The 1,160-nt window shown below is 36.1% G+C and overlaps 1 protein-coding gene across 3 annotated transcripts in view; it reads left to right on the top strand.

Annotated features, from left to right (window-relative positions):
- The window catches only part of MFSD11 (major facilitator superfamily domain containing 11), a 31,355-nt gene that overhangs the window by 23,383 nt on the left and 6,812 nt on the right, over positions 1–1,160 (top strand). The window lies entirely within an intron of this gene.

The following is a 1,160-nucleotide window of genomic DNA, read 5'->3' on the forward strand; positions in this document are numbered from 1 at the left end:
AGGAATGCCATTGCTTGAAAAAATAGTATTTTTTCTATATTGAAACCAAACTTTAAATACTTCATCATTGTTTTCTTGAAATACTATTGTATAACAACTGTGCAGCACTCATTTGGAAGAATTCCCAAAGCATGTTAAAAACTGAAAAGATAGGGAACGCTTTGCTCAGCATTGAAATACATCATCTTCTGGGCAGGAGTACAGCTATCGTTCAGCAGCATACAACAACATAACATCACAGTTTAGGACAAGGAGTGAAGAATAGCATATCCTAAGAGAATTTTGAGGGGGAAGTATTAATCAATGTTTCTATTTATATAGTACCATAGGCATATATATCACATTTAAAAAAACTATAAACCCAAGAACAGAATTCCTGTAGGAAGGAATTAACAGTCCAAAAAAGCAGTGGTCTATTGGTAAGAATATAACGCAGATAGAAGCTTCGTGTTCTATCTAAATTAATTTTTAGTTGGCTATGAGGTCTGGACAATCAGCTTAGTATTTTTGCCAGTTTTCCCATCTGCCAAATGGGGATGATTACAATAGTTATTTACCTTATAAGGGTGTTAGGAGCATTTGGCCTTTCGTAAGTGTTTCCAAATATTAAAATATATATCCTAAATGTTTTTACAAATGGATGCAATACATGAAAAAGAAAGTGGTGCACATTCATCATGGCTGCATTCCTTCATGGTACAGGTGAATGCTCACGCAGAATTTAACTAAACAGAATGACATTATCCAGGCTGGGAGCTAGCCAGTAATGATTCGCGTCTTTCTGTGTTGCAGTGACCTCAGCAACACAGTGAAAGTCACTGCATGTCCTAAGATTCCTGCAGGGCTCCAAGATGTGTAATGTCCACTTATTAAACAGTCATGGATTTAGTGTGAATTACTGAAGCATTGTCTTAGTTGCTGTTGGCAGTAAGTCTACATAGTACAACCTCAAATGACATTTGAGGTGTATTTCTGCAGCTTCTTGTTTGACATTCCCCACCATATTAAACTTAAAACCAGCTTCAAGTTGGATATTTCACATTTTCCCAATTATTGATACAAAATACATGTATGATTATCTTGTCAGGCTTTTCTTAGGGATAATGTGTGGTGTCAAAGACCAAAGACACTGAAGTCAAGGTTTTCCATTGCCTTCAGCA

Source organism: Alligator sinensis, unplaced genomic scaffold (assembly GCF_000455745.1).
Source record: "Alligator sinensis unplaced genomic scaffold, ASM45574v1 scaffold400_1, whole genome shotgun sequence".
Taxonomy (NCBI): domain Eukaryota; kingdom Metazoa; phylum Chordata; order Crocodylia; family Alligatoridae; genus Alligator; species Alligator sinensis.